The sequence below is a fragment of the Pteronotus mesoamericanus genome, unplaced genomic scaffold (assembly GCF_021234165.1).
Source record: "Pteronotus mesoamericanus isolate MK-2021 breed Mesoamerican mustached bat unplaced genomic scaffold, CSHL_Meso_final contig_26, whole genome shotgun sequence".
Lineage (NCBI taxonomy): Eukaryota > Metazoa > Chordata > Mammalia > Chiroptera > Mormoopidae > Pteronotus > Pteronotus mesoamericanus.
The window spans coordinates 269,456-276,648 of NW_026555109.1; the positions used below are offsets into that span (position 1 = coordinate 269,456).

The window sequence follows — 7,193 nt, forward strand, 5'->3', positions numbered from 1 at the left end:
GCTGGGACAAGATAATAATGATTTTAAATTTATGTGCTTTACAGGTGCTGGTGGTGAACTCTGTCTCTGGAACATTTAGCTTTGTGCTTCATACATAGGCGGCTCTCTCTATATGAAAAATATGACAATTTTATCATTAGATATTGTAAAACAATACATTAGTGTTTTGCCTTAACATTGACTATAATTGTTAGGATTTAATCATGAAGTGTGGTGAAGAGAACATATTTTCAATCTCAGGTTTCTTGGTTTGGGTTATGGGCTTTTGGGCAAGTCAATAATATTCCAAGTTCTCCATTTCCTTAGTCATAAGATTTTACAAAAATCAATTTAAAGTGAAACAAACTTTGGTATAAAATTTTTTTATGAAACACCATTCTGTATGATATAGTTAATAAGATGCTGTCTTTAGTGCTCACTGCAGCAGCACACATACTAAAATTGGAACGATACAGAGAAGATTAGCATGGCCTCTGCACGAGGATGACACACAAATTCATGAAGCATTCCATATTTTTAACATATAAAGATCTCATGTGACTCCACACCAGGAAGACAAACAATCCAATTAAAAAATGGTTAAAGGACCTGAACAGACACTTCTCCAAGGAGGACATACAGAGGGCCGAGAGACATATGAAAGGGTGCTCATCATCACTAGCCATCAGAAAGATACCACTTCACACCAGTCAGAATGGCCATTATAAACAAATCAACAAACAAGAAGTGCTGGCGAGGTTGTGGAGAAAAGGGAACGCTAGTGCACTGTTGGTGGGAATGCATACTGGTGCAGCCACTGTGGAAAACAGTTTGCAATTTCTCCAAAAAGCTAAAAATGAAACTGCCTTTTGGCATTATACCCTAATAATCCTAAAACACCAATTTAAGAGAATCTATACACCCCAACATTCTTACCAGCACAATTTAGAATAGTCAAATGCTAGAAACAACCAGAGTACCCATTGGCAAATGAATGGATTAAAAGACTGGCAAATTTACACAACCGAATAGTATGCTGCAGAGAGAGAGGAGGAGCTCCTACCCTTCAAGACAGCATGGGTGGAACTGGAGAGCATTATGCTAAGTGAAATAAACTAGGCGGAGAAAGACAAGTACCATATGATCTCACCTATAACTGGAACCTAATCAACAGAACAAAAAACTTAGCAAAATATAACCAGAGACATGGAAATAAAGAACAAACTGCCCTGGCTGGTGTGGCTCAGTGGATTGACTACTGGCCTGTGAACCAAAGGGTCTCAGGTCCATGTCTTAGTCAGGGCGTAGGCCTGAGTTGTGGAGCAGGTTCCCAGTAGGTGGTGCACAAGATGCAACCACACATTGATGTTTCCCTCTCTTTCTCCCTCCTTTCCCCCTCTCTAAAAATAAAATTTAGAAAAAGAATGAACTGAGAGTAACCAGAGGGGAGGTGGGAGGGGGACAATGGTCTAAAGAAGGGGAAGGGTCCTCAAGGAACATGTATAAAGGACCCATAGACAAAGACAACGGAGGGTGAGTAGGGTTGAGCATGTGAGTTGTGAGGGAGAAATGGGGACAACTGTGGTTGAACAACAATAAAAAAAAAGAAAATGCTATCTTTAGATATCAAGCATAGTAGAACAGGCATATCAACCTGACATAAGCACAGAAATCAGGTCAGAAAACCTGAATTTTGTTAGTTACATCTTCATATTTGTCTCTTCTCTGCCCCTTTGGCATTTAGTGAAAAAATTTAAAAGTGGCAGCCTGTCTCAGATGCGAAAAGAGGAAACAATAACAGAGGGGCAGGCCATGCCTAGCACGTTAATTAGGACTCTGTTGATAATAAGTAGCACAAATCAGCTCTTTTGTGCTACCCCAGGATTTTATTACTAGAATACTACAGGAATGCAAAGGCCAAGCTACAGCTGGGCCTTAGAGATGGAACCAGAGCCTATGAGCAGTAGATAGTCCAAGAACTTCAGTTTTAGATTGGATTGTATATCTTAAAAAGATATGTTGAAGTCCTAATCTCTGGTAGCTGTGAATGTGACCTTATTCACCTTTGCAGATAAATTCACACTGGAGGATGAGGGGTCCTAATCCAATAGGACTGGTGTCCTTAAAGGAAGGGAAGGAGAGACACAGACAGACACAAAGGGAGAATGCCTTGTGAAGATGCAGGTAGGGACTGGAACAAAGTGTTTACAAACTAAGCAGCACAAGCATTGTCAAGCAACACCAGAAGCAAAGAAAAAGTCATGTAAAGATATTCCCTAGATTCTTCAGAGGGAGTATGGCCCTGCCAACACCTTGATTTTAAGCTTCTAGCCTCCAAAACTGTGTCAGTATATATTTCTGATGTTTTAAGTTGTCCTAGTCTAAGACACTTTTTTATGGCAGGCCTGGGGCAAAAATACACCCTCTGCTTCTTTGCCTCTGCCTCCCTTTGAATACCTGTGTCACTCTTCTTTCATATTGCAAACTGAAGGTTTCTGTTTCCTGGTTCATATGGTAGAAAACAGTTGTCAACAACCATTTTCAAGTTTGTTTGATATAGCAATAGAGATACAGAGAGACTAAAAAGTTTTCTTCAACCCCCTTCCAAATTCTCAGGGAATAGATGTTACCAGCATTGTGGGTCTTGGGTTCCCCAAGATTGAAATTGATAGGAAACCCAGAGAAATTTCCAGACAGGTTTTACTAAAGCTTATGCTCAAGCACAAGGGAGACAGCACAGAGGAAAGAAGGGAAGGTCTTCTGAACTGCTTGGCTGCTTTTATAAACTGAGGACAAAGCACACTTTCTGAGAAAAGGTGAACTTTTTCAAAAATGGTAATCTTGCAGATTTCGACTTCAGGATTAGGTGACTTCCTTTTCCAGCTGCATTGCCTGGTAACTATGGTTGCACCTGCCCTGTGAGGGCAACATGGTGGACTGTTAATTACCACCACCCTAGGAAGGGCAAATAATGGTCAAATCTAGGTCAACCGTGCATGTGGGTCAGTAGCTTAAACAGGTACCTAGTAGGGAGATCAAATCAGATACTTCAGATAAAAAACACAGATACTTTGTGTTTTTGAGTGGAACAGAGGGGTGGTGACATTTTTGCTTTCCTTCTGATCATCCAGTCTTAACTTGACTTCCTAGCCATCCAGAATTTTCCATTTCCAAGTGCAAGTCTCTCTGCTATCTCAGGGACACATCGTCCATTGTGGATTGAGTGCCCATCTCAGGCCTCATCAGATGCTGCCTGGGTGGGATGATTTAGGATTACATCTCTGCGGGAGGCAGTGTCTGATGCCCAAATAATCAAACAGATGTCCACTAGATAGGTTCGGCAGAGAAGGAAGAGAGAGAGCAAAGCTGGCCAAAGTCAGGGAAGTGAGAAAACACCAAGGAAAAGGGACAGTTGGGGAGAAAGAGATAACTGACCAGGTCTGCTACCACTTCTCAGCAGGATATTTTCCTACAAGTTTGGGTTTTGTTATTCCTTCTTTTTTCTTAAAAAAAGATGCTTATATTGCATAAATGTTTTAGTTGTGTGGTTTTATTTAATCCTCCCAAAAGCCATTTAAGGAAGCAATTTTCATTTCCACAAATGCAGAAACAAAGACTATAAAAAATGAAATTAGATGTTCAAGGTTAAATTGCAAGTATGTAACATAGCCAAGATAGCACATAAATATAAGAGAAATTCTGGTTAGTGATGGAAGAGTTGAACAGCATACATTTCATGGTCTACTAAACTCTAAAAATTCTAGGATGTTGATTCATAGCAATACTAACAATACTCTTATGTAACATCTTTTGTATAAGTACCTTGAAGTACTTCTCATATATTTCCACTTGATTTTACATGGTATCCTAAGATTTTTTGATATATTATAAAACTACTTTTTAAAAACAAGATTATGTTTATGTTTTTCTGACCTAATTTCTGTTACCTTTGGTTTTAATGGACATGTATTTCTTTCAAATACTTCTACTTTTCCTTTTTAAATATCAAAATATCAAACTACACTATATTAGAGAGTACCTATTTTAGAGATGCCCCAAATCTGACCACTACTATCAAGGCACGGAAATTTATTCTTACTTTCTTCTAGTAAGGATTATTAGGTTGACTTCAGATTCTGGATTTTGTTTTGTGTTATTTTTCCACCACTTACTTTGTATGTCTATGTTGTTCCGACATCATTTTCCTTGGCTCTTTTCTCATATTTCTTAGAGACTTATGCTGTTTTTTAGATGTGTGTGCCTCAAGTGTACTTTTCTGCACAAAGCAGAGTCTCCATTTCACAGCCCCTATTCTGTGTTTCAGTGCCTTGATCCTTCTATGCTCTGCAAACTGGGCTCTAAATATTGCACATTTTGAAGTCTCAGACATCAATCAATGCTTTTCCTTTTGGCCCAAAGGAGTGGGCTTGGGTCTCTTATCTTTTGCCCTTCCTAGTTTCCTAGTCAGAGGGAAAGGTGACCTTGCTCCTGAGGATGGGGGTTTGATGACATAGTTGGAAAATGAGAGTGCTTCTATATCAAGCTTTACCTAGTTTTTTCCTAGTCTTCCAAGATCAACCCATCTTCCCCCTGTAGGAATTATTTTTCTTGCAGATTCTCCCTTCCCCCTCCCCTACCTGGTCCACTAGAGCAATTCGCATTTCTTGCGTTAACATGACTTGGATTCCAGTTTTGCTGAAAATACTCTGGCTTTATTTTGCTAAGAGAGCATCTGTCTCTCCTCCCCTTAACATATTCTCTTTGGTTACTTTGTAGGCTAATTAACAATAAATTGTGTGATTCCCAAACCAACTGTTTGTAATTCCTTGTGCTTTTAGGACAATAGGGAGCCTTAGTTTATCTATCATGGAAACACTATAAAATTGAATTCACATAAAATGTAACCAGATGAATTCTATCATTGCAACATCCATAAGTCAACGTAGTTTGAATTCAATTTTTCCCAGGATTTAAGTAATAGAAGAGTAAGGTAAATAACAAAAAGGAGTTTAATTATATCCCATAATAACTTTCCCCCACACATAAAAAGGAAGTTCTCATTCAAGGTAGGTTATCATTCAATCTCAGAAGAGACAGCTCTCAGGACAAATTTTAACTGATATACTATCCAATGCAGTTAGAAGAAAATTTAAAGAACATTGAGTAGACAATAACTATTGTTTTAGATTAGAAAACACCCCAAAAGCTCCACTGAGATAGAAAAGAGAAGGTCTCATAAAATTCAAATATTCTCAAAGACACTCAGCCACAAGAGTTGAGATACTGCAAGGTGTAATTAATTCCACAAATCTTTGAGTAAATAATATTGAGAAAGCAGTTTTGAAGTAAACACTGCTAAGGCCATCTTTTCCATTACCTGCCAAGTCCACTACTGGCTTCCTACCCCTTCAGGTCCCAGCTTACTATACCTTCCTCCCAGAAGACTTCCGATGTATTTAGGTGTTCTTGCCTACCTGGTCCCCAGTCCCATCTTCGTGGCTCTTACCTTGCAGTATCATGCTGCTGCCAGATAAGTGCGTCTCCCTGGCTGCACGGGGAGCTCCTCCTCAGCAGAGGCCACCTAGCGCACATCCCGACATGTGATGTGCTCTCAAGTGTTTGAGGTATAAATGGGTGGTAGAAATTTGGGGAGAAGATTTTCAAATTTTCAAAAGCCAAAACCCCGATTATATGCAATGCTCTGTGGCAACAGGGGAGAGAGACGAAGTGCCTCTGAAGAAAATGAGAAAAAAGTAAGGGATTGAAAAGCTGAAAAGGAAAGAGGGGTCTGTGGTCCTGTAAGCAGCAGAGCCCTGGCCTCACCTGTGATCACCAGCTTTGCTAGCAGTGCCCCTGACTAAGCAGGGCACGGGAGTAGCAGAGCTATTGCATGGAACCAACATGCAGCCCAGGACAATGATGTGTCCCAAGTGGGTCTCCCTGATACTTTATGCTACCTGAGCTGCTGGGACCCTGATATCCTACAACAGGTGCAGGAGAGGGACTGAGGTAAGCCCTGCTATGACTGAAGTTGAGTTCTCCCTGCCTGGTGGGAAGTTTGAAATAGAAATTGATTTAAATGATATTTTTGCATGCGTGATTTTGGAAACAAATATAGAGTTGTTTCCACCATGGAGAGAAATCAAAGTCTGTTGATTCCACTGTGGGAAAAAAAAAAGCTAAGTCATAAGTTAATTACAATATGAATCTTTTTTGGAGACTGATTTGTGAAACCTGAAGAAAAATTTAGGAGTAATCAGAATCAATTATGTTAAGATGGTCAATGAGATCATTTCGAGGCAATGGGTGGTAGAAAGTTCTTTAGATGACTGGATCATAAAAACTGGCATGGAAGATTATTGAGAAAATTAGAGGTTTTTCCTTGGAAATGCTTTAAAATAAGAAAGATTGATAGCCTCTGTCTACCAAGGAGCTTGGGGGATTGAGTAGATATCATTAGAAAGTCCTTATTAGATCTCTCATTTACATTTTAAAAACTCAAATAAGAGAATAGACACACATAAAGTTCTCAAGTAAGAAAAGGCTTAGGGGAAATAATAGTAAAGCATAAATCAGAAATTTTGTTCTTTTAGGTTGTGGAAAAATGCTAAAAGTGTAAAGGTTGTATTTGTAGAAGCACTAATTTTAAATATTGGATAATTAGCTCAGTTGGAGTAGCTTAATACAAAAAAATGGGAAAAGTTTGAATGATAGTTTAATTATGACTAATGATGGTCTAATTGTACATCAATACCCATAAAAAAGAAACGTAGAAATATTGATAGAAAGACTTCTACAATTATAATTTTGAGCAGTACATCCTAATTCCTCTGTTCTTTCATCTTTCACCCATAGACTATGCTTTGTATATAGCAGTAGGCCTTCAATTAATATTATAGAAATGAATGAATGATGGTATGTAATGACCCTTGAGCATGTAAGTAGTGTGTCCCTTTTGTCAAGGATGGAGAGCTTCTACCTTTCTGTCTGCCCATCTGTCCACTCACCCTCTTTTTCCTTCCAGAATTGCTAAATTGTTGGGTTGTGTGGACAGTAGGTGAAATTACATGCCTGAGATCACCTCTTCAGTGCTGCTGCTGGGCCACAAAGGATATGAGTGAACAATGATAGAAGAGGAAATAAGAAAGGCTCTTAAAAAAAAAAAGAGTTTATTTATTTTTAGAGATGAGGAAGGGAGGGAGAAAGAGAGGGAA

General features: G+C 39.0%; 1 non-coding gene across 1 annotated transcript; it reads left to right on the forward strand.

Moving 5' to 3' along the window:
• The first annotated feature begins 411 nt into the window (after positions 1–411).
• Positions 412–518, forward strand: LOC129071225 (U6 spliceosomal RNA). Its single transcript, XR_008529225.1, has one exon. It is a non-coding gene; the product is annotated as a U6 spliceosomal RNA (small nuclear RNA).
• Positions 519–7,193: the final 6,675 nt, after the last annotated feature.